The 26273-nt window shown below is 45.5% G+C and overlaps 1 long non-coding RNA gene across 1 annotated transcript; it reads left to right on the forward strand.

Annotated features, from left to right (window-relative positions):
• Positions 1-11776: 11776 nt before the first annotated feature.
• LOC122112161 lies at positions 11777-19248 on the forward strand. Its single transcript, XR_006148112.1, has 4 exons — positions 11777-11820; positions 15557-15670; positions 17436-17541; positions 18141-19248. It is a non-coding gene; the product is annotated as an uncharacterized LOC122112161 (long non-coding RNA).
• The last annotated feature ends 7025 nt before the right edge of the window (positions 19249-26273 follow it).

The following is a 26273-nucleotide window of genomic DNA, read 5'->3' on the forward strand; positions in this document are numbered from 1 at the left end:
TTCTTTCTTTTCTGTAGTTATTTTTTGAGATAGGGTCTTACTTTTCATCCCTGATGGCGTGAATGGACTGGTGGTCCTGGGCTGGCAGGTGCACACTGCTGCTCCCTGCTGAATTTTCTGTTGAGGTGGAGTCTCAACATCTTTTTGGCCTGGGCTGACCTGAAACCTAGATCCTCTGATTTTTTTGTCTGCTTATGGACCACAGCAGTGTGCTAGGCCTAAACATCACCCTCCTGGAGGGATCAGAGACCCAAGACCATGCTTTTCACTGTGGTGATACAGAATTACTTAGTTACTGCACTTAGAAGTAAATCTATTTGCTAGTTTAGAACTTTGAAGATTTTTGGAAATTTACTCTGGTATGCCTTCCTTTTCCTATTTTATGCTGAGCAGTTGTCATATGTTTGATTTTAATTAAGAGATTTGCAGAGACACTGGCAGATCTCTTTTGCTAGCAGCCACAGTGCTGCAGTATCTGATTCAATTAGGCATTTCAGCCAGTTGGGACTTGAGACCCTTTATCTAAAGAAACAAGCCAAGGGTTTCTAACTTCAGCACTGTCAAAACATAAGGATGTGAAAGCCAGCCCTACATCCACAGTTCCGGTGTGGTCCCTGGAAATTACCCGTCCCTCAGCCTTGCAGTATGTCAGCGTTGTGTTTGCAGGCTACTAAGCAAAGCCAGCTCATGTGCAGCATGCACACAGGTTGTTCTGCTCAGTTAGCTCTGAGCATAATTTAGGCTGTGTGATTATTAACTATCATGACCTACCTAACATAACCACAACTGAAGCCTGACAGACTTCAGTTTGCATGATATACAGTGAAATTAATGGTGTCTTTGCAGTACATCTTCTGATGTTTTGCAAAGTCAGTGCTCTCATAATTTGAGCACTTTTGTCACTGTCCTAAAGCCAAGGGAGGTGTGTGTGGGAGGTGATGGGAGAGTGGAGTCTGAGGAGATAGAAGTGCATGTGGGCACAGGAACGCTAGCTCACAAAATGGAATCAACTGTAGGCACAACCTGATATAGTGGTGAGTAGAGAAATTAGTCACATGTATAAATAGAAGGAGATGCTGGTCAGGTTTCTGAGGCCGTCTTCCCTCCCCCCACCCCCACTTCTCCTGTCTTCCAGAAATGGAGCAAGATTATTATTGGAACCACAATTTTAAGAATTGAGGCTACAGTTTGGGCTCTTTTAGTTGTAAGAGTTAATAATGTAGGAACAAAACTTTACCTCAGTTGAAAATGCTGGATTCTTGGTACTTGATCTGCTCCAGGGAGAACTGTATTTCTGCACAAAGAGCAGTATTTGGCAGGATGGTGGGTCGGTAAGCACTAGCACATGGGTTGGAGAACCAGTGTGGAGTTAGTTGATTCTTCCCCTGAGCAGGAACCCTTTTCCCTCATGCAATTTGGAAGCCCAAGGAGAGTCTGCACATAATCCATCTCCTGACACCTAGGGCTTGGAGGAGTGAAATGTCTCAGGGGTATTTGGAGAGCATATCTGAGCCTAAATCCAATTCTTTTGATTCTTTTTTCTGCTACCCTTTTTCATCTTCTATATCTGATGTCTGAATGTACTGGTTGATTGCTTCTCTTGTTGGTTTTCCTGGACTTGCCAGCCTCAGAGACTAGAATGCTTGAGTCAGACTTTTCCTGCAGTAGCTTCTGGGGAGGATCATCATCATGCATGCTGATAGAAATGCTCAGTGGGCACCTGTAGTTGTTAGCACCTGTAATCCCAGCTACTCAAAGGCTGCAGCTGAGGATCATGAGGATGAAATTGGTGTGGTTCAGCTGAGGGAGTTGCTCAAGTTGCATGCCACCTTGACCTCAGTCCCCAGCACCATAAAAAAAAACAAAAACAACACAAACAAACAAAAAAATGAATGCTGTTGCTTGTGAGGGATGGTTTCCGGGTTGCCATGGAAAACAGGGCTACCTGGTGCCACTGAGGCAGAACTCTGTAGAGCTGACTCCTCTTTGGATTTACCATTCTTCAGATGACCTTGGCTTTCACCTTCCCCTAGGGACAGTGTGCCCATCAACCTAGCCCAGGATAGATGTACTCTGGCATGTGAGCCAGAGTGCAATTTAAATCATCAAAAGAACTATTTGCCCTATAGAACAAATGTGTGTGTGTGTGTGTGTGTGTGTGTGTGTGTGTGTGTGTGTGTGTGTGTGTTTCTTGTGCCAGTACTGGGGCTTGAACTCAGGGCTAAGTTCTCTCTTAGGTTTTTACTGGTGCTCTACCAGTTGAGACACACCTTCACTTCTGGCTTTTTGGTGGTCAATTAGAGATGAAGAGTCTCATGGACTTTCCTGTCCATGTTGGCTTGGAACAGGGATCCTCAGCTCTCAGCCTCCTGAATAGCTAGGATTACAGGCCACTGAGTCACGCTGAAGACAGGAGCATAGGCCCCAGGGTGCCTCTGCTATTTTCAACCATAGATGAATCCAGAGTCTGTTAGGCAGGATGGCTTTCCTCATGGGGGATACTCAGGTCTCTGGTAGTCTTTTTTTCTCTACTTGCAGAACTGCCCTTGAAATTGGCCGTCTATTTCACAAAGTCTGAGTCTCAATGCTATTGACATTTCAAGCTTTATAACCAAAAAGTTTCCCTCCCCACTTCTGGGGACTGGCTTGCTCATGTGTTGGGATAACCAAAAATGTGTCTACACTTTCCAGATTGTCTTCTTAGGGAGCAGCCTATTCCCTCTTCCACTCCTGCCTAGCTGAGAACCCCTGCTTTGTTCTCGCTAAGAAGTGAGAGCAGTTGTGTGATATCAGAGCTTCTAGAGCTTTCTGCAGCAGGTGGAAGCTGCGTTTTCATTCTTTGAGGCTAGAAGTAGGACTTCCGCGTAGAAGATTCCCACTTGGGGGTCTGTCCTTTGTGTTCCTTTAATTTTCCTTGGGTTCTTTGCCCTTTGTGTTGCTTTATTTTCCTTAGGTTCTCCACATTTCCTCCCCAGTTTCCTTCACTCCTAAAAGGCCATTCATTGTCTTCCTAACACTCCCTAAATGCTTTGCAATTTGGACCTTCCCGTTTCTTTCTCTTACTTACCTATATGATGGTGGAAGGGAGAAGTGGTGGCTGGTGAGTTTGAGTCTTAGTTTTCTAACAAGGTTTGGATTCTGAGTGCTTCTCACTGAGTTGACAGCTACCTTCAGAGGCTAAGAATAAGATGGATGGAGGAGGGTGGGTAACTGGGCCAGCATGGCATACTTAGTGTCTGAGTCAGAAAAGAAAGACATGTATAGGACAGGGGCAGTGAGTAAAGAGCCCCATATCTCTTTCTCTGTCTCTCAAGTCCTCTTGGCTAGCTGGGTAATAAAGGATATTGGTACTTGGTCAGTGTCCCCAGTAGAAGGCTAGAGATACTTGTTTACTTGATTAAATTAAATTATTTTGGTTTGTCACTGGGACTTGAGCTTTATTCTTTCAGGCTGGGACTCTACCACTTGAGGCATACCTTTCCTTCTTGCCCCCGGCTTTTTTTGTTTTTAATAAGTTTTTTATTGTAAAATACTGTACAGAGGGGTTACAGTTACATGAGGAAGGTAATGAGTACATTTCCTGTCAAGCATTGTTGCCTTTGTTTTTCCCTTACCATCTCTTCCCTCCCACCTCCACAACTGCACTCCCCCCCTCACCTAAATTGTAAACAACATAGTGTCTTGTATATCTAATTGTTATAATGGGTCAACCTGTATCCCTACTTAAACACTTTGTTTTTACCCTTCCCCTCCCCAAATTAGACTGACATTAAATACAGTGAAAATAAGTGTTATACCGTGGGGGAGGAACATACAAAGCAACAAAAAAAATCATATGGTACATTATAAATACATTAGGAACAATAGCAAGAAAGAAAAAACCACTTGTGTCCCTATCTTGGGGTTCATTTTGTTTAACATCATCTTTTCTGGTCATATGTACATAGCTTTTGACCTTTTCTGCTTGTCGCAGACATATACTAGTTTTTGCAAATAAAGGAAACCATGGAACCTATTTTTCTTTGGGCCTGGCTTACTTCCCTTAATATAATTTTTTCCAAGTCTTTCCATTTCCTAAGAAATGGGGGCCCCAGGCTTTCTGCTGATTAATTGGAGCTAAGAGTCTCATGCACTTTTTTGTCCAGGGTGGCTTTGAACTGTGATTCTCAAACCTCACCTTCCTAAGTAGTTAGCATTACAAACATAAGCCACCAGCACCTGGTGGTCCCCCGTTTGTGTAAAATCTTTACCCAGTTTGCCTGAGGGGATTTGTGTCCTAACCCAGCCACATTCTATTCTTATATAATGACTTTCCTTTTGTTTGTCTTCTCTGTCTGGCTATTGCATCTGGTGGCTTAAGCTGCATCCCTGGGCTGTTGATTAGCTGAGCCTCCCCAAGCAGCCTTCTCAAAAGTCACAGCCACCTACCTACCTTCCTTCCTTCCTTCCTTCCTTCCTTCCTTCCTTCCTTCCTTCCTTCCTTCCTTCCTTCCTTCCTTCCTTCCTTCTTTCGTTCCATTTTCAGTTCAAAATTGCCAGGGTTTAGGATTCTGGCGTTCAGTGGCTCTGAAATCCTGTGTGAGCTATTTTTTCCATGCGGCTACACACAATTAGCCTTGATTTTGAAGTGTAATGCATTTCCAAATAATTGTGTGTGTGTATGTGTGTGCGTGTGTGCACTCGTGTGTGTGCGTGTGTGCACTCGTGTGTGTGTGTGTGTGTGGCTTGGAAGTACAACCAGTTGAAGGGTTTGGGGCAGATTGCACATTTTTTGGCTGAGCAAGATGTGAATTCCAATAAGCCTTGGAAGGATGGTTTCTCCATAACTCCTGCCCACCCTGATCCAAGCTGCCTCACCGTGGCCCAGACTTTTTCAGTGGATTCATGGCCTAATTCTTTCTATGGCCACTTGTGGAAGTTACCCCTTAACATCTTGAACATTTTTGACTTGGGGGAATGAGACTCTTCTATATGCTAGTTGATAAATAGGTGCTGAGTGTGTCAGATGCACACACCTACACACACTCAAGCAGTTATACTTAGAATGGAAGGTGGTCAGCAGCAGAGAAACAATTCTGTCAACGACAGAATCCCATTTTCTCTGGTGTGTGTTGCTTTTACAGTAAGTTGGCTCAAATCTCCTCAATTAAAGCTTTGGCCAAGGACTGGGTGTGTTGGTACCACATCTAGCCTTCATTTAAGACCAATGACAGACTCTTTTTTTATTTTATTTTGTTTTATTTTTTATTGTGAAAATACTGTACAGAGGGGTTACAATTACATGGGCAAGATAATGAATACATTTCTTATCAAGCATTGTAGCCTCCTCCTTTGTTTCCCCTTCCCATCCCTTGCAAGCCTCCTCCCCCCACCCAATCCTCCCCCCTAATGACAGACTCTTTAGAAGTGCTTTCTCAGTTCCATTCCTCAGCCGAACCTGTTCTAGAAACCTTCACTCCATTCTGGTGGGAGAAATATGACAATACTTTATTTCTTCTGAGTGTTGGAGTTGTAGGTGATGATAATGTGCAAACCCAGCATGCATAAGGCTTTACTATTCCAGGCCTTCCAAAGTGGGGGTAGAGAGGAAGAAAAGAAAGCAATAAAAAAGAACTGTGAAGCATATACTGCATTTTGGCAGTGCTCATGGCTTGGACCTCACTGGTAGTAGTTTGTTGCTCCACCACTTGAGTTATGCCTTTAGCCAAGCTTTTTGCTGGTTATTTTGGGAGAAGGCATCTCCTAGACTTTTCTGCCTATGCTTGCTTTGAACTGGGATCCTCTAGCTCTCAGACTCACAAGTAATAAAAATTACATGTGTAAGCTACCTCTGGGTCTGGCTGAGGGAGTTATATACTTAAAATTTATATAAATATTTTAATTGAGCTATATAATACCGTATTAATCCATCATCCATCATCTATTCATCATCCGTCTACCATCCATCCATCATGCATCATGCACCATTTATTCATCATGTATTTATCCAACCAGTCAGCCGTGTGAGAGTTGCTCTGATTACATTGTATATTCTGGGGTCAGAGGACTCATGTGGAGCATAGGATTGAGTGCTGAATTAGAGGAAGACCTATTAAAAGACAGCAATAATTAAATATACTAAATGTATGTTTACAGTCTTTGTAGAGGAAGGAGTTCACAACTGATCTGAGTATTAAGGAAGATGACATGCCCATGGAATTCTACAAGCAGTGTAAGGCAGTCTGGAAGGGCCCGTGCCAGCTCTGCTGGGAGCTGGGCATTTGAATTGAGTGGGAAACAAAGCTAATGGATCTTAGGGGAGGAAAAGAGGCAGTCAGAGTTCCCTGAGAATTCTTCTCTCCCAAAGTGGAGGATGATAGATTAGATAATATAGCTAGCAGGAAGAGGCCAGGACCAATGTGAACTGTGAATTTGTCTTCTAGGCCTACCCAGGTAAACAGCATGGTCTCTGCTAGATCAATCAATCAATCAATCAATCCAGTAGTGTGCTTAGTATGCAAACACGATTTGAAATCAGTTCAGCCCTCCCAGACTGCCCATCTGACACCCCATGTGCTGATGCTGGATGGGTCAGGAGAGGCAGATGTTTGCTCCTGATTTTCACAACCAAGCATGGATAAGAACACTAAAGGATTTGCTGATTGATTGGATATTGGGAATAGGAAAAGAAGGAGTCTTTGAAGTCAAAGCTAAATAAGGGTTCAAGTTTGTTTCTGAGTATACCAGCTGGATGATTGGGGTAATTCAGTTATCTCCCTCCACCTAAGCTATTACTTTTCTCAGACAGAGGTGGTCTGAGCTGTGTATCTCATGGTGCTGAGGTGGATAAATGTAATCCAATGGATTGCCCCCAATTCATCTGATTGGCCAGTTCTGTTGATGTTATTGTTAATCATTTTGTAATTTCTACTCAGGTTCTTAATTCAGATATGCTGCCAGAATCACTTAAAGATCCACATTGGCTATTTCATCACTCCTCCTAAAATCTCAACTCATTATTTTTGCTACGTAATTCCTTCAAGAATGCAGAAGTGCCCTGCTGACATATAGGCAAGGATGAATTACAGTCATTTCTAAATGAAAAGAACTGGTGTAATGCATTCTGTTACCTGATGGTTTGTATTCCCTTAAAAGCTTTGTTAAACTGAGGCCTACCTCTACTTCTACTAAAACAACCTGAGATTCTGCTGTTTTATTGTATTTTTACTTTGGAGGGAGAGAATGGATGTTGGTAAGATACTCTCCCTTGTTCTCAGGTTTTATATTCACTCTGAGTGTGCATGTGAGTGCATGCGCGTATACACACACACACACACACACACACACATACACACATACACATGTACTTGCCAATACTCAGCTTGAACTCAGAGCATTAGGCTCTTGCTTAGTTTTCACTAAGGCTGGTGCTTTGTCATTTGAGGCATACCTCATAGCCTTGAATGGAAAAAATATTTCAACTCAGTCTAGTCAGATTAGCAGTTACAGGAAATCAACATAAATAGTGGCACAGAAGGGAAACGAGGGAGGAACCATCATGCTGAATATAAACTAGTCCAACCACTATGGAATCAATAGGAAGGTTCCTCCAAAAACTGAATGCATACTCACCTATAATCCTACCACACCACCACTGGCCATATACCAGAAGGCATGTAAATACACAAGAAAGACACCTGCATACCTAAGTGGATTGTAGTGCTGTACACAATAGCAAAATGGTAGAAACAGCTCAAGTGCCCAACAACTGATGAGTAGATAAAACATAATACATACCAGGCAAGGACTATCAGTAATATGATACATATATACCATGGAATATTGCCCACTCTGTTTTTACTTACCAGAGAATGTTAGCCATCAAAAGAGGTAGTATGTAATTTGCAGCTAAGTGGATAGAGCTGATGACCATCCTTTTGACAAAGTTCTTTTTTTTTTCTTTTTGTTTATGTGGTGCTGAGGAATCAAACCCAGGGCCTCATGTACGCAAGGCAAGCGCTCTACCACTGAGCCACCTTCCCAGCCCCCCTTTTGACAAAGTTTTAAATAAGATCACATATAGTTGATGATGCCTAGAAACTCCCTCTTACTCTTTTCTGTTTAGGAGTTGTCTGCTCAGTAAAGTAGTTTTGTCTGGAGTGAAGTGTCTTCTGAAATGAGGTCTGGCTGGATATTTCTTTAACAATATTTAATAATAATAGTCTAATCACCACCATATTGTGTATAATACCGACCTACCTTGATTTTTTCCAGCAGGCTTTAAGTGGCAGGACCTTTGCAAACATAATATCACATCTCATTCCTTGCCTCTTAATTCCCTTCTCTTAAATGGTATGGCTCTCCAGGCTCCAGTTCACCCAACTCAGCAGCTCTGATGGAGATGCTGTGAGATCACACAGGTCTCTGAACCCTGCTTGCCATTGGCTCAGCCTGGACCAGACAGCACTGCTCAGCTAAGCTCCATAGTGAATAGTTCCACTTGTGTGTACACACACATACTCAGCAAAGCAGGTTAGCATTGTAGTATTCCCTAAACCTGTCCTATGCACTGTACTTACTATGTGTTGAATATCACGTGTGCAGTGTTCCTGAATCATTTATCAAACAATAATGCATCCACAAACAACCAGTTCCCCTAAAACCTGAAGACCTCTAATATGAGCAACAGTTGCGAACCCTCTGCTGGATATTTATTTTTCTGCAGTTTGTGAAACAATTGGGGTCCTTTCTGAAAAGGAGATTCAAGTACAAACCTGCACTATTGATTATCTCATAAAAGCCACACTATGCCCCATTAGGAAAGAATAGCATCAAACCATAGAGACAGCTCCAGTGGCTCCTTGCAGTCCTGGGTGGATTAAAGGCTGAATTTCCTGGTGTAAAATAAGGTAACGTTTGCAAATAGCCTGTGTCTGTGAATCATGGTAATATCTAATAAAATGCAAATGCAATGCGAATAGTTGGTACGTTGCATTTTTAAGAGAAGAATGTCAAAGAAAAACTGTACATGTTCAGAATAGGAGTAAACTGTTCTCTAGTATTTCCTATTCTTCATTGGGCTGAACATGTATATGTATGGCATAGCAAGAAGGGTATAAGAAAAAAATCAATATACAATCCTTATCACACTATTATTCAACCCCTAATGGTACACTTGTTATAATACAAACATTGTAAAGATGAAGCACAAGCCACCTGTCAAGACAATGTCTACCTCTTATACTTTGGTATTGTAAACTAGTTCCTTCCAGCCCCCCTCTTTGTTCTTTTGAAAGCATGAGAAGTTATAGTTTCAAGAAAATTTTCTAGAGCTAAGCTTAGAAAGGAGTACACCCCTGTTGCTGACCAGGGTATGAGGGAACTTTGCGTGGATTTCCTTCACCAGCCTGGGCTGCAGAAACCCTGCTTAGATAGTGATGAGCTTAGGTGACAGAACCAGACTCTATTTTCACAGGCAAAACCCTAACCCCACTGAGTAGGAGTCTGGAGCCTCTGGAAGGCAATCAGCCAAAGCCCTTATCAGAAGTGAAGCTTAGCCAAACACCTGTGCTCAAGTCTGTCATCCTAGCCAATTAGGAGGCTGAGATCTGAGAATGGAGGTTCAGAGCCTCCCTTGGCAGCAAGGTCCCTGAAACCTTTATCTCCATTTAACAACCCAGATGCCAATAATAGAGCTGTGACTCAAGTGGTAGAGCACTAGCCTTGAGCAATCGGGCTCTGAGTTGAAGCCCCAGGACTGGCACAAAAATATTAAAGACCAAAAAAATAGAGGAGGAAGTTTGGGTTTTGTATGTCTGGGGAAAGAAGTGTAATTATTTTTCTTCTTTACACTTTTCTGTATTTTCTCCCATATTTGATGCTGCAAATGCAACTTTAAATATTCAGAGCAATGTCATAAGGACTATTATGTTTCTTCTTTAACATCTTTAGGTAGTTTTATAATGTCAGTTTATGGGTGTAATATATCTTGATCAATGTCACCCCTTTTATCATCTCTGCATCTCTCTCAACCCTACCCGTCTCTTACAGTTACCTGCTTCCATTTTCACCTATGTGCCTTGAGTATTATGACTGTGTTTTCCCATCCTTCCTTTCCCCATTCATCGGGACCCTCTCCTAACCTGTCTCCCCCTACAGCACCTGTGCCATCTTCCTGCGGTTCAGCCAGCTCATTGATGATTTCAATGCTCCACAATGGCTCCTTGTTATTGGTCATGGTTCTTAGTAGACAAAAAATTGTTTCTAGCAAGTTTCAGCAGGAAGACTATTTTCCTTCACATTTTTCCCTCATAGGAATTGGTGAAAATTACTTTCAATGAGAAATAGAAATCAGAATTTTCACTTTCATGTAATTATTTCTTGACTGGATTCTTCTCTTTGACCTTTCGATATGATTCAATGTTTTTAGTTTTAAACTACCATTCCTCTATACATCATCATAATATGCTTTTGTACAGATACCAACCATTCTCTACCACCTGACAGCTACTAAATTGCTTCAGGAGTTTCAGTGTTTGTTTTCTAGTCCTTTCCATCCTATAACCCTTCAACTCCTTCAATCTGATTTTTGTCTCCTTATTCCCCACAATTTGACATTCATGTGGCCAGGTGATGATAAACAAAATGGCTATGTTTTAGTTGTTTGTCATTTTGTGCTGCTGAGATACAGGTCAGTGGTGACTGTGTCCTCAGATTTAAAGCAGGGGTGACTAAGGTGAGTCCCGTGACTGTTCCAGTAGGGTGATGACTCTCGTTGAGGTACTAGGGGATGCCACCACACCTTCTGTTGAAGGAAGACAGACACAGTGGAAGAAGAAACCAAAGAGTTGGGTTTACAAATTTTCACACCATTATCATCTTACTTTAATATCCTGATCACAGTACCCAAAAGAAGATGCATGAAAATAAGGAGCAGGCTTGGTAAATGGTCCACATTCAGTAAGAATCCTTGATTTATTCGGAAAATAAAGTCTTTCATATTTTCCTCTCTACTGTTAAATGACAAAACCATTGCAAAAGTGCAGGGTGCAAATGTGCTCCTTGTTAAGAGAAAAGTCATTAGCTTGGTCAACAGAAAGTGCGAAATAAAAAATGGTGAAATAGTTTATCCTCAGGTCATGTAATGCTGCCTATTGTTGCCTGTTCTAAGTTTTTAAAGAAATTGCATTTCTGTGATTTCACTAAACTACATCTGGAGGAAAGGTGTATTTAGGGTTGTGGCTCCAGAGGTTTCAGTGCACAAGCTCTTGACTATGGTGCTGTGGTGGGCAGAACATGATGGTGGGTGTCTTATGGTAAACTAAGTTCATCACCTCATGGGAGCTAAGAAGGGTAAAGAGTGTAGAGGTGGCGGTCACTATTGCTGCCTCCCTGCTCTCCCCCACCCCGCCCGCACACATGTCCTCCTTGCCTCCCGCCGCACATAATATTTGGACATAACTTCCTCGTGGGTTTCACCTCTTAAAAGCTTCATGAGCTCTTCTTAGCACCAGGGCTGGGCACCAAATCTCAATTTTATACATGCCTTTTGGGAACATTCATTCACACCACACCCCTTGAGAACAAAGTGGGTGTTTGAATAATATAATACTACTTCTCAGAAACATTTTGGCCTCAGACATCAAAGACATTTTGCTCCTTTACCTTGTATGGTTTTTTGAGGCATGAGTATTTACTAGAAACAAAATTTCTAAATATACTTTCATCATTATATTCATGTGCATTTATACTTTATTTGTATTTCTCTTTCACAGTATAAAAAAATTGTATCCTGCTACACATTAGGAGAGGATGATGGGGGATGAAATTAGGAATATGTTGGTAAGTATCTTTATAGTATTGGCTAAGTTTCCTGTACAGTGGTGTTCATTACTGCATGACTTGTAGCTACAAACAACTGGTTACCCCTTATTTTAGACAATGAAAGACTTCAGATTATGTTTCGTTCTTTGCATGTCTCAGCCCTGAAAGTCACTGTTTTCTGTTCCTCCATCTTGTAGCTTTGGTCTCTGGGTCTGGAGTTTTCAAAGGTTATCCCAAACCGTGAACTAATGACTCTTACAACTAACCGGAACAGTAGACTTCCAGTTCATCCATCATCCATTTCCAAAGCCATAGGAAAATCATTTCCTCTCTGATGACAGTGAACAATTTCATGCACTGACTGGATTCCCTGTGCCTGTTTGCCTGTCTGGGTTTCTGTTTGTGTGTCTGTGGATGTGTGTTCATTCAGAAAGACATCTGAGACAAATAGCCACCCTCAGCCAGCTACTTGCCATGAAAAATATGGATAGAGAAGAAGTCACAGATGGTAACTTTGTCGTTTGAGTCTTGTAGAGGATGTGGTTGAAGTTTCTCTCCTTGATCATTCTGATCTACATGAGCCATGAATGTCAATGTGAATTCTGTCAGGATCACCTATGCTGAACTATGCACTATTTTTTTGCTCCCTTCCTAAAAACTTGGTGATGCTTCCCCTGTGGGTACATATAAGAAGCATGCTTTGTTTCTAAGTGGAAGTTTGGGGAATGGAAATACCGCAGAACACACAAAGTTATCAGTGATCAAATTTCACCACACTTTAGAAAATAGGCATTTCTAAACACCACACCTCTCATTATCATGATTTTGAGCCAAGACTGTGACATACTATTGTTTCCCCCCCTTCCGCCCCCCCCTCCCCAGGGGGGAGAAAAGTACAATGTTACTGTGATCAAACCTGATGATGTGAATAGTAGAAAAGCTCTGCAACTTAAAAACAAAACAAAATCAAAAAAGGAAGTCACATTTGCTCACGATAGTTTCATTTATTTGAGAAGTTACAATAAGTGTATGGATAATTGGGAGACAAGCTTATTGTTTGTAACAAAATAAAACAAATGCAGTGATGTATAGGGTACCTCTAAATGCTTTGAACATTCTGTCTTTACAAAACCACAACTGACTGACCACTCTAGCCAGTCTTACTAAATAACATTGCTTGAAGCACCAACCTATATCACTTATAAAAACTATATACCATACAGTGGATTGTAACAAATACTATTTTCTGTTTAATAATTAGAAATTGGATCTAATTGTCAGCTCACATCAACTTGCTTGATTCTTTGTGCCTTAGGTCTGTGACTACAAAAGATGATTTTGGTGTCTTTCATTCTTTATTTCCAGCCCCTCTTCATCTTTCCTTCCTCCTTTGTTCCATCATTCCTTTCCTCTGACTTTACTTCCTTCCTCTTCTTCTTTCCTCCTTCCTTCTTTGCTTTGTTCCTGTTTCTTTTTCTTTCCCTCCTCGCTTCCTATCTTCCTTCCTTCGTTCCTTCCTTCCTTCGTTCCTTCATTCCTTCCTTCGTTCGTTCGTTTGTTCTTTCCTCCCTTCCCTCCCTCCTCCCTCCCTTTTCCTATCTTGCTTTCTTTTTCCTTTCCCTTCCCTCCCTTCCTTCGTTCCTTCTTTCGTTCCTTCGTTCCTTCCTTCCTTCCTTGCTTCATCTTTCTATCTGTCTGAACTGGAATTTGAACTGAGGAGCCTTGTGCCTATATTGCTGCTTCATCATCTTTCAACCTAAAATTCTTTAACTTGATTTTGTTATGCTGTATGTTATATTATTTTCTCTGTTATTTCACATTATCTGGATCTTCTCTATTCTCTTCTTCTCACCCTGCTTTCTATCAGCTTTATTCCTGTACATCCTCCTGTTTTTCTCCTTTGCCTAGTTTTGTTCTCAAGTAGTATTTTTTCCAACAAATTTAATTCCCATTCTTCATAACTATTATCTTATTTCATGGAATATTACCTTACGTCCTGTTTTCATCTACTCTTTTTGGAATTGGGGAATAATTACTTTTTTCTGGGGGCTGCTCTTTTTATTTCCATGGATGCTTTGTCTGTCAGCTATGGAATGAAGCCGGTTCATCACCCACTAAGAAAACACTAGACGACATAACCCTTGAAATGTTCATTTCACACACACACACACAGATTTCATCAAGTCCAATTGGAGAAATTCCATTCCAAAGAATGATTCCAAGAATGAGGAACATATACAAATACAATGCACCTACCTCTGCCTTCCATACAGCCTGGATTATAGGTGTATCCCATATGCTTAGTTTCCCCATGGAATTGATGGGGTCCTTCCATGATGTGCATGTAAACCTGAGTGACTTAGACATGCCTGTGCATAATTAGCTTTTACTTGTGTTCCATGTGATCTCACATCACATCTATAGATAGCCCTTTGCAAGACAGCCCAATGCAAGATTTGTCATAGAAGCAGAGAAGAAAAAGATGCTCATGGAAGAGGAAGACAGATTTCTTCAGTCAAACGGCAGAGGAGGTTAGAGGCTATGAAATGAGCTATTGTGTATTCAGAAATAGCCAGGGATTCTTAGGAGCCTTCCATCTTTAAGACAGAAAAGCAAAGCAGTATGGCCAAAGAAATGAGCCTCAGGTTTTTCTGAACCTATCCATGTTCTGGTGTTGAGCAGATGGCAGGTCTGGAGAGATCTCCGTTAGAAGTAAGGACACCCTGACAAATCGGAATTTGTGGCTCTGTGTTTGTGGCAGAATTCTTGTCTTCTGCAAGTGAGGAGTCAGTCATTTCCTGTAATTTTGTGACTAAAAGCTTTCTGGTCATGGTCCCAGGAATGCTTCCACCCATTCTTTATCCAAGTCCTTACTCTCAGGAAGGGTTATGAACACTATATTTACTCAAGTCCAATAATGCTGAATATTCTCTCGATTGCTCAAGTCCCATTCCAAGTGTCCAGTAGCCACCTGTGACTATGGGGTTGCAGAGCATTCCGGGGATGTTAGTCACAACAGAAAGTCCTACTGCACAGCAGTGTGCAGATAGAGCTGGCTAGCCTCCTCAACCTATTGTTTCTACCTCCTGTTTCCACATGTAGCACACAAAAGCAGCTCACAGACTCAGGCCAAAACCACCACTTTTGGCATCTTCGGTGGCTGTGACCAAACACCTGACCAAAGCCTGTAAAAGGACAAAAGGATCCTTTTGGTCCAAGGCTTTATGGATTTCCATCCATAGTCACTTGGCCACCTTTCTTTGAGCCTGTGTGGAGGCAGAAATCATGACAAAGCTGTTGAGCTGGTGATGGTCAGGAAGCAGAAACGACATAATGGCAAAGCCAAGGTCCCAACAACCCTTCCCATGGGGATCCCATGACTTCACTTCCTTCTGCTTCTTAAGTAACACCAGAGGCTAGTGGCCAGCCTTGAGCACATGGGCTCTGAAGCAATTTCAGTTGCAGGTATTCATAGATATTGGATGGAGCTCAGAAAATTGTATGCTAACATTCCCTGCAGATGTAAACCTCCCAATGATAGAAAAGTGATTGACAGAATGCCTGGAGTCCCAGTGCCTGTAAACTGTGAGACTGGATCTCTCAAGGTCTTTGGAAAGCAGGACACAGTTTAAGGATAACATCCTCTTGCCCATGATGGTGAGGCAGAGATCTCACAGGCCTTTCACTGTAGCTGCCATTGTAGTCTACTAAAATTAGGAGTCTGAACTGAGCAATTTGTCCTTTCATTTTGCAGCCTGACTTTGAAGTCTCTGTCCCTGATGACCTCTGTCCACTATATTTCAGTGATTTCAATGGGAACAGAAAGTGAAAATTCCTTGGAGATTACTTCTCAGTGATGCAAGCTAAAGTAAGGAAATGAACTCTATCACTTGGGGGGTAAGGGGAGTCATGAGGACAAACACTGGGAGAACCGGAGGGAATGGGTGACACTTTTGAAAAGAAACGGACTCAGGGCCTAACTGTAATCCCTCTGTATTTCACCTTTACAATCAAAAGAATCATGTTGATCTCAGAATGAGTGTGAAGCTCAGCCCTTACCTAGAATGATAAAGAAGAAATGGGACAGATAGCTCCAAGCAGGAATTCTTGTATTGTGTACAATGAGGAAGGAGTTAATGAAGTGTGTGGCCCACACATCTCACAACTGAAGCACAAAGGTTTCTGTGTTGAAACCCCAGTATTTCTTCCAGTCCATCTGAAGCTGTGTCTTCAGAAAAGCTGGGGTTGCCCCAAGGACATTTGAAAGGGAAGAGCTTTTTCTGCTTCTCATTGTGAACATGAGACCCAGCCCTTCAGTCTCATGGCCTTGGTCCTAAGGCATGGATTGGAGCTATGCATTATCCCTCCCTAACCAATCTCTTATCCATCCCCTCACATCCTCCTTCCACCTACCCTGTGCCCGAAAAACATCACATGAGGTTGGAAACATGACTCATGCATGCAGTCCCAGCTAGTGTGGAGGCAGCCATTGGGAGGATCACAGTTCAGGGCCAGGCTGAATAAAACTGTTAGCATGACCCCATCTCAAACAGTGAGCTAGGTGTGGTGACATGCACCTGTGAGTTTATCTCTGTGGTTGACTGCAGATTCAAAGGATCCTGGTCTAACCTGAACTAGGACAAACCAGGAGGTGCTATGACAGATTTGCCTGAGAGAAGAGTAGGGAGTAAATTACTGGTGTGTTGTGTCACCAACAATGATAAAAACTGACATCATGCAGGGCACTGGTGGTTCATGCCTATAATCCTAGCTCCTCAGGAGGCTGAGATCTGAGGAGCGCAGTTCAAAGGTGATAGAGGGAGGAAAGTCTAAGAGACTCTTATCTAAAATGAACCACCAAAAAGCCAGAAGTGGTAGCCTTGAGCATAAAATTTAGGGGCAGTACCTATGCCCTGGGTTCAAGTCCCAAGATCAAACACACACACACACACACACACACACACACACACACACACACACACACACACACACACACACACACACACACACAAAACTAACCTCATTTAAAAGTATGTAAGAATTATTAGGAAAAATACTTTACGTTAAAATAAGAACAGAAAATTCATCTACTATAGGCAGTGGATCACAGGTCATCTTTAGTAGATGCAATAGCAATACACAACTTCATTCATCTCATATACATTTTCTGTTTATCAAGAAATCTCTACCAGAAGATTTTCTGCTTATCATCCAATAAAACTGGAAATTCACGATAAGTAGCTGAACGAAAATATCCACTTGAAAAGAGGACACTCTTTTTAAATGATCTTTGAAGACAAAATTAGAAAGGAGAGGAAAGCTATCTGAAATCTCCTCACAGGAGAAAGGAAACATTTCTCTTTTCAAGTAAACATTGTATCTTCAGGTGTTTCCCCTCTCATCACATCCACCACTGATGCTGTTAGGTCATTCATTTGGGCAGTGATTCCATTAGGAAGTTGGTTTGACTATTCTATTCTTGCATCTGATAGAATTTACCATTTTGTGAAATGTTACGTTCCTGCAAAAGCTGAACTCCACATGATTTCTGACCATGTAATCTGTCACTGTATGGCCATGGATATGAAGCTTTAAGTTTTGACCATCTTAAGTTCTGTGTTTGGTTTCAACAGTCTGCAAGGATATCTGGAATGGCAGCGTGTACCTCAGTTGTGTGAGGTTGAAGATCTTAGGCTGTTGAGACACTGAAATTGCAGATGAGTCACAAGCATCTGGCAGGTAATTTACAGTTGCGGATTGAAGCAACATTCCCTTCCCAGATGATGAGTGTGCATTATCCTCTATTGCTCTCTTGCTGGGCTCCTTTGCTACTGCTCTGTGGAGGATTCTAGGAGCATAGTCCCCACTTTCCTTCCTGGTCAGTGTGTCTGCTTGGCTGGATGGACATTTTGTCCACTGGAACTCTGGTATTGTGAAGTAAACACAAAGGGGAAGTGCTCTTGCCATAGCTTTCTTCAACTGTGTAATGGAGAAAAGATAATATATCTTCCTACAACAGGCATAAAAGCCCAGGAGGGCAACTATTTAAGAATTATTTGAACAATGAAATGATGAGGGAAGAGGGTTTATATTCCCTTAGGAATCTGTGAGTGGCTCTGGCATTTGACTGATGTGCTTTCTGTGATCTATGTCTGCTCCTTTGCATGTTTCCCTGTGTTTTGCTTCATCTGTGTGCTTATGGATTTAGGAATGTACTTGGGTTGGAAGAATGGTGATTTTGGTTTGACTGAGTTTAGCACTTCTGGCAGTTCAGCAGTGTCTCCCTCCCTGGAGCACTGCCCTGGGTCTGGTGTGGCATCAGGTTGTTTTTCCCCCAGGGTCCTGCAGTTGTGCATGGCGACTCCAGTCCCTCCCAGCAGGTTGAGGGAGGCTTCCCTACCTGCATGGAAGTAAGCCAGCAGCTTCCCACACAGATGATGGCTGTTACAAAGGAGACTTTTCAACACTCAGATTTCAAGGCTTGTGGAACAGGTGACAAAGCGACAGATGGAAGAGGGAGGGAGAGGAGGAGTGTGAATGGATTTCCCATTTTGAGGCCGGACTTCATCCTAATGGGAACAGAGGGGTGCAAGGAGAGCCACTGTGACCCTTAGGTCACATGGTTAGGAACAAAGTCTTGAGGGGAAACCTCCAGCTCCACCCAATTTCCAGAGTGGTTTTGCTTGGAAGAGCACTGTACAGTCTGGTGTGGCTGTGATGTCTCTGAAGGAAAAAGTCTCCAAGGGCCTTGTGCAATGTGTGGCAGAAAAGGAATCCCAACCTAGCAGGCAAATCCCAGGCAAGGCCATAGAGCTGTGGTATCTGCCATGGGGCACTGCCATTGGGCTCCCAGAAAATGGACGCTAAGCTGAGGAAGCAAGGGTTGCCCAGGAGAAAGGTGCACCCACCTGCAAACCAATCTCCACGTCTTCTTCAGGCCTTGGAGCTGGCTGCTCTGCAGAGCACATACAATAGCAAAAACAGTGCAGATATTCTTACGAAGGTGGGACTTCTAGGGCTGAAGAATGGGTGAGGTGAGCTGTGGAGGGAGCTCCTGGGGTCCTGCTTTGGCCCTTGGGCTGAGCCTTTCTTACTGGGCTGAACTGGGACAGCTTGGGGGAGTGGAATGTCAGTGGAAGCAGGGCAGGAATGCACACAGCCCAAGTGAGGGCAGAGTACTAGGGGGCCTGTTGGGCTAGGCAGTGGGTGTGAGTGAGCAGGCAGCCACCTGGTAGGAATGGGAAAGGGAAGAAGGGTCCCTGGGCCCCTCCTGCTCATACCAGAGCCACCTCTATCCAGTGCTGCACCACTTGGGCTCTCTCTGCTGCCTCCATGCTGTGGTCCCCGAGGCACGTGGTGATCACACAACTGGAGACCTGCTCACAGTGCTCCAGTATGGGAAGCAGAGTAGGTGCCAGGCGCTCCAGACACTCCTTCTGGTCAGGTTTGACATATACATAATGCAAACAGTGATAAGGGACTAGGTCTTTGAACAGTTTCTGAAGAGAAGAAATAAATGGTCAGCGTGACTGTCCTGAGGCAGCTTCGGCAATAGAGGTGCAATGGAAAGCCGGCATGCCCTGCCCTGCAAGCTACTCACAACAGCCATGAGGGAGAACAGCTCCGCCTTCGCTTCCGGCAACCATATCACGGTCTGTCTCCACATCATGGTCTAACTCCATCAGGGAAATCCAGGATGGCTCCCTGGAGGAAATCTGCACATCCTCCATCTCCACACACTCCCAGGGAGCTGAGTCTATTTCTGCAGGCCTGTCTGCCTTGCTATATGGTGTGCAAGCAGACTCTGGCTCGACATCACAAGGCAGAGCACCATTGGTGTCTTCAGCCACAGGCAGCTTATGGTGTTTGTTAAAGTCATTAATTGGATCACATAAATAAGCCTGTGTCAGCATCCAGCTTCGGAGATGGGATGGGTGCTACATCACGGTTGGGCGGCAGAGGCTCCTGTGCAGGCTGCTCTGCCTCCCCGGCAGGTACTTCAAGGCAGTCAGCCTCTCCAGCAAGCGGGCAAGACTCCACTTGGTCCGCAGATGTACCGAGAGGCTCCATGTGCTCCTCAGATGGACGGAGAGACTCCACTTGCTCCCCAGAGGGACTGAGAGACTCCACTTGCTCCCCAGATGGACCGAGAGACTCTACTTGCTCTTCAGATGGACCGAGAGCCTCCACTTGCTCCCCAGAGGGACCGAGAGCCTCCACTTGCTCCCCAGAGGGACTGAGAGACTCCACTTGCTCCACAGATGTACCGAGATGCTCCATGTGCTCTTCAGATGGACCGAGAGACTCCACTTGCTCCCCAGAGGGACCCAGAGACTCCACTTGCTCCCCAGATGGACCGAGAGCAGACTCCAGGCTTTCATCTCCTGCAGCCTCTAGCTCTGGCCCTGAGCTGCTCACTACAGTGGGTTTCGGGGCCTCTGGTTGAACTGCAGATGCTTCTCCTTCTTGGGCGGGTTGCAGAATTGGGTCACCCTGGCCTTCAGGCAGCTGGGCTTCTGGAGTGGGCAGTAGCATACCCTCTTCTCTTGCATAGACTGGTGCATCGATTTCTGGCTCTAATGCCATTAGTACCACTGGGCTAAGTGCCCCTGGCACTGAGGGATTAGCCACTGTTTCTTCACCTGCTAGAGGACTTGCGTATTGCAGGTCAAGATCCAGACTTGGTGCTGGTGACAGTGGAAGGCTGTGGGCCATTTGCTGACCTGCAGGTTGCTTGATCTCTTTGGTCAAAAATGGTGCAGGTGAGTCAGAACATCTGTCTGCATGGTGTTCTCGCTGGCGCTCAGCTGCTGCTCCTGGAGCTGAGGGGGGCTCTGAGGCTGCAGCTAGTTCCAGCTCTGACTGACATGGTAGTACTGCTTCTACACAGGGTGTTAGATCCAATGGTTCAGGTGACTTTTTGTTTTTTTGGGTGCAGTCGTGGGGCCTGAACTCTGGGCCTGGGCGCTTCCCCTCAGCTCTTCAGCTCAAGGCTAGCGCTCTACCACTTGAGCCATAGCGCCACTTCCGGCTTTTTTCTTTTTGCTTATGTGGTGCTGAGGAATCAAACCCAGGGCCTCAGGCATGCAAGGCAAGCGCTCTACCACTGAGCCACCATCCCAGCCTTAGGTGACTTTTTGTACACTAATTTTCTCATCAAGCATTAGAGCTGATGGAACAGCTGCAAGAAAAGATCCCCTACAGCACTGCCCTCCTCTCAGTCATTCCTAAGGCCATGACACCCCTGCCTGCTGAGAAGCCCTAGTCCCTGGACTCCACCCCAGGAAGCCCTGCCAGGAGAGGCTTCATGCCAAGGCATCAAGGTTCCCTGGCTGTCCTGCTGATGGCCCCATGGTAGGCTTGGAGCTTCCTTCAGGTGGAGAAAGCTCAGAATCCCCAACCTGTTCTCTCCTTTGCCAGCCCATGCTACTCACCCTCCAGCTCTGGATGCTTGGGATGCATGTGCTCCAGCTGTTGGGCCTGCTGCTCCTCCACAGAGCCAGGCATATTGAGGTGTAGATATGTTACCAGGTGTTGCAGGCAGGACGTGTCCGGTGCTCCAGTAAAGTCTTAAGGGTACTCCCTCATCCAGGAGCCAAGTATGAAGGAGAAGGCTCTAGGTGCAGAGGGAGAAGCAGCAGAGTCAGAGGCTGGGCCTACCCTCCTTTCAGACCCCCTCAAACACAGGTGTATGAATTGGGCTCCTGGGCCTGCTCATGCCCATAGCCTATAACGGGCCTGGTCACCTGGCTGCACTACACACATTGTCTACACGAGCGATGGGACTAGACCTACATCACAGATGAAACCACCCCACCCACACCCACCGCCTGGTGTCCCTGGGCATGCTCCCGAGTCATCTTTGGAGTGCTTTGTCCTGTTGCTTGTTATCTCCAGAACCCAGAATCTCCTCACTTGGGCAGCCTCTAGTGGCCTCTATGTCTTGAGCCAGGTGTGAGTGATCTTGTCCTGACTCAACCCAAACAGCATATCCTGGTCCTTGAGCACTCACTGAGGCCCCTGGAATCTCAGGGGATTGTCCATGATGGAGAAGAGTGGGCCTCCCTGTTCTGTGTAGCCCTGAGGTTTCCCAGGGCAGGCATATGGGACTGGGTGTTCATGGTGACAGAAGCTTCTCCCACCCTGCTCAGGCACAGAACAAGCCAAACTGGCTCCCTGCATGCACACATTTTTACCTGGACTCAAGCCCTCCCTCAGGAATCTCAAGCCAAGTGACTGCCATTTCCCTTGGTCCAGGCCTCCCCAAAGGCAGCTCTCCAATGCACCCACCCTCAACACATGCCCTCCTTCCTCCCCCAGGCACACTCACTGCTGCAGGTGCTCCTGCGCGCCTGCCTTCTCTCCTCATAATCATTGAAATGACTGTATCTAGGGGACACCATGAGAATGTCACACACACACTGTCTGCATGTGACATCTACAGTCCCAATGGTCTCTGAGCAGAGAATGGAGCTCAGGATGACAAGGATTTCCCTGTTCTTTCACTGAGTGGTACCAAGTGTCTGGAAATGCATCCCCCCACAAGATGAAGAGCCCACTAGCTTCCTCCCACACACACACCTCAATGGGCATGGGATCTCTCAGTGTTTCCCTTGGGCTTCCTAGTGAGGTTCAGGTAGCTCAAGATGCACAGATGGAACATAACCACCATTTTGAATTTGGAAAATGCTTTGCTTGAGGTCTTAGTCGTGTGAGGCCTCAAAGTAGAGAATTGGGTCTTCACGTTAGAGGAGGCTTCTCCCAGCTCCGCCCACATCCCTGCGCTCCCTAGTGTGTAAGGTCATGATGTGGCCAGGCCTGTTCAGGGCCCATCCCACCGCTCCAGCCTCAGGCAGTAAGGATGTTGGTCCTAGCATGCCAGCAGTCAGGATCCAAGCAGATCCTCACTGGTGCAGCACATGCCAAGGCCTAGCCAATGGGCCTATCCCTAGGATCAGAGGTGTCACTTACCTATTGAAGAGCAGGTTCAATACGTGATGGGCGGTCGTGAAAGTGCGGTGTGTCCCCAGAAATACTGGAATAAACAAGAATCTCCAAAGAGCAGGGCAGGCACTAAGTGGTCTACTAGCTTCTCCACTTTGCCTCCCTGCAGGTATCCTGCCTTGCAGGGATCAGGAAGGGTTGGGGCTAAAACCCACCCAAACTGGGTGAAATGAGACACAAACATGAAAGAGCAGCACATTGGGAAAAGGCTCAGGGCTATACAATGAAAATAACCTGGGGACACACACACACACACAAACACAATCACATATTTACACCCCACTCAATGTCAACACACATGGAGTCTGAGCCTGCCAGAAGGTAGTAGGTGAGGGGACTCTCCCTCCCTCCACACCCTTTCTCTTTCTTGATTTACCTGTGGGATGCATGTTGGAGTTCTGCTCTGCCAAAAGGGACAAGGGATGACCTAGTGACTTTGAACTATATCAAACTCTCTCTGTGGAGTTTTCTGTGCTAATCCTGCCATCTATACGGATGGCACAGTGCCTGACTCCTCCTGCTTGCTCTGAGGAAGTTACCACTGAGAGAGGGCTGCAGGCAGAATTCAGGCCTATGACATATGATTTGATGCACCTGTTCTCACTATTTTATATCATTATAGACTTTATCTTTTTAATTTCCAAAAGCTAATATACCAATGGCAACTGTCCACCTCCCAGGACGGTGGGGAAGAACTAATGGAACCAGAAGTATGGGACAATCAATTCAGCTCCACCATGGTACTTCTTTGTACCCACTTCCAGGGCCCCATTCCCAAATCTCACTCCCATGGTTGGTAGCATACTCATCCTCTTTCTCCAACATGTTTAATGGTAAGAATGGAAGCAAACAGCCAAGAACATCCAACTGTGATGTGGTGCTGGTGGTACCCACTGCTTCTCCTACTTCTCCAAGCAGCAGCACCTCTGCACCACCTCTGCCAGCACCAGGCAGTGCAGGATGAGCTTCCTTTCTGCAGCCAGTTCCTTCTAAAGACCTGGCCCCAGAGCTTCTGCACAAACAGATTTGACTCTTTCTGGAACCTGTTCTTGCTGACACCTCTATTTGGTACATTCTCCAGGGATCCAGATTTGAAATGGAACCTTCGTCTGTTTCTTTGAAGACAGGCCCTTTCTCCTCTAGCCAGGTTAGCAGATTGTAAAAAGACAGGAGAAGCCTCACTTTAGACAGCGCATGGTGGGGAGCAGGTGGGGAGGCTTGCCCACCTTCTTCAGACATGGCCTCACTGTGCACTCAGCCTCCTTGCAGCTGTGGATCAATGTGGCGGCTCAGTGACAGCAGATGTCCATCACGCCACAGGCCATCAGAATTCTTAGTGCTCTTCTCATCACATTCTCCTGAGAACCTACAAACTAGGAAAAATATCACTTCTCCAAGTGGTGACCCCTTTCTCTGGGTTGTTTCTCTCCAGATAGCAGGGAAGAGCTCTGGTGTTTGCCTGTGGAATAGAACATTTGCCTGGGTAAATTCTGTCCTATAGAAAGGGTCTGGTTTGGGGCACATGGACAGCAAAGATGGCGCTGAGAGGGAGTTCAGTGGGCAGAACCTGATGGGTGTTCAGTGTGTAACTAACCCGTGGAAGCTTAGGTGCATGATAGGGTGTGACCTTTATAGTGATTGGTCCTTTTCATCCTCTCCTATGTCACCTGCTCTATTTTGCTTTTAAAAGTGCTTGGTGTGTGTTAATCAAGTTTGAGTTCCTGCTTGACTCCCTGCTGCGTCTGATTGTCTCCTGGGCTGAGGGAGGCTGGGGAACGGGCGGGAGAGTGGTGCACTTACCTTTCCTACCACCCCATCCATCTTTCGTGGGACGGACGAAGACCCAACATGTGGCTCCCAACGTGGGGCATGAAAGGAAAAGATACTGGCTGAGGCTAAGCGGTCTCTCAGGGTAAGTGAAACCCTTAGCATGGATAATGCTATCTCACAGAAGGAGGAGGAAGAGGCAACATTAGGCCTAGAGGGAGTAAAGGAGGACTTGGGAAGTGAGAAGGAAAAGGAATGGGTCAAATTTGAGAACGCACTGAAACATGCACAGTGGAAGTCAAAATGAGGGTGAAGGTTACCCCTCTGACTCAGGTGCCCCTGACGGTCATAGGCCCCCTCCCTATTACCCCTGTTGCGGGGAGGTACGGCGCCTTACACGACCTGCGAGAGGGACCTGCAAGACCCGGACCCCTACCAACCTTCCATGGAGGGGCGGAGGGCTGGGGAAGTAACCTACTCGGAGGCCTGCTCTTTAAGGGAAGTGCCACCCAGGATCCGAGGTCCTAGGTCACAGGATTGGCTTTCTCATGTGTATCCAGTCAATCTGGCACCAGGGGCTAACAGGCCTTTGGAATGGTATCCATGGGAAGCTAAGGATCTTAAAGAGTTCCACAAGGCTGGGGTGGAGGATAGCCCAAATTCTCCTTGGGCCCAGACCCTATTACAGGACATTGCTTATCACCTGTGTGTCCCTAAGGACTGGCTGGATGTGGCCAAAGCTGTCCTCACCAGTTCTGTTTATTAAATGGTGTGCTTTAAGGAGGAATGCAGAGTGCAGGCAGGGAATAACCGACAGTCTCAACCTACGATACCTATTACTTATGCCATGTTAACAGGGACAGGGGAAGGGTACTCCACTGGCGTCCAACAGGCCGCAATACCTGGCCTGTACTGTGACCAGGCGAGGCAGGCTGGACTTGCCACGTGGTACAAACTGGATGATGGGCCTTCTGAGTCCCCCATAGCAGGTGTGAGAGAAAAGCCTGGTGAGCCTCTACCTGAGTTTGTAGACCAAGTCCAACAGAGCGTTCACCACAAGCTGCCTGCCGTTAGGGAACCTCCGAGATCAGTTTGTAAAGCTGCTGGTCTGGGAAGGGATGAATGCAGACCACCGCATGGCCTGCATGGGATTGAGAGAGAGTTCCCTGGGCAGATGGGTGGTGGCCTCGCAGGATGTGGGAATGCAACAGCACCAGTCCCAATCACTAGCTTTAGCTTTACAGGCTCAGACATCTGCAATGACTGAGGCTATTACCCAGGCACTGGCAACCCAGGGCCAAGGAACCCCCAAGACCATCAGGGAGAGGGACTTGCTTTAAATGCGGGCAAGAGGGACACTGCCAATGGGGGGGTAACCCTCCCCCTACACCCTTCCTCAGGGGCAGGAAGGGATACCATTGGAAAAAGGATTGCTGATCCAAGTTTGATTTAGATGGGAAGCCTTTAAACTATGGGAGGGGCATCCTCCAGCCCTGTTAACTTAGGAGGAACCCCCTCTGCTGTAAGGCCCAGGCAGCCTCGTGGCAGGACGACCCAGGCCCATTGGACCATCTCCCTGGTGGAAGGACTCCGCCCTAAAATGAGTATTCTCATAGGCGGAAAGAGGTTTCACTGCTTAATTGACACAGGGGGAGGGGCAGGTGGAACCATACTCAGGGAGGAGGAAGTGCCCTTGGACT

The sequence above is a fragment of the Dipodomys spectabilis genome, unplaced genomic scaffold (genome assembly GCF_019054845.1).
Source record: "Dipodomys spectabilis isolate Male_0828 unplaced genomic scaffold, ASM1905484v1 ptg000092l, whole genome shotgun sequence".
Classification (NCBI taxonomy): domain Eukaryota; kingdom Metazoa; phylum Chordata; class Mammalia; order Rodentia; family Heteromyidae; genus Dipodomys; species Dipodomys spectabilis.